Here is a 353-nt window from a genome sequence, read left to right as displayed (position 1 = left end):
CTAAATTAAAACAAAAAGTTTTGGTATATAATTACTATTAATATGTACACTTGTATTCGAAGATATTGGTTCCATAAACTATGACAACTATGACTTTCATCCAACACTTTGCGAAAGAAAATCGTTTCGATGCTAAATCTGTCATCCAAAAGACTTCGGCTGTAATACTAAAAGGAATTCCGGACGATCACTATGAAAAAGGCGTTTCCAAATTTTGATTCGGAAGAAGATTACTTTAAGTGTTTTGAATAAGAAATCAACTTACAAAATGCTTTGCGTTAGTTTTGAGACCAGTTTCTTTGGAACTTTGACAGATTGTTTTATATATTTCATCCTTTTTTTAAATATGTTTT

This window comes from Teleopsis dalmanni, chromosome X (genome assembly GCF_002237135.1).
Source record: "Teleopsis dalmanni isolate 2A chromosome X, ASM223713v2, whole genome shotgun sequence".
Classification (NCBI taxonomy): domain Eukaryota; kingdom Metazoa; phylum Arthropoda; class Insecta; order Diptera; family Diopsidae; genus Teleopsis; species Teleopsis dalmanni.
Note: the sequence above shows the minus strand (reverse complement) of the source record.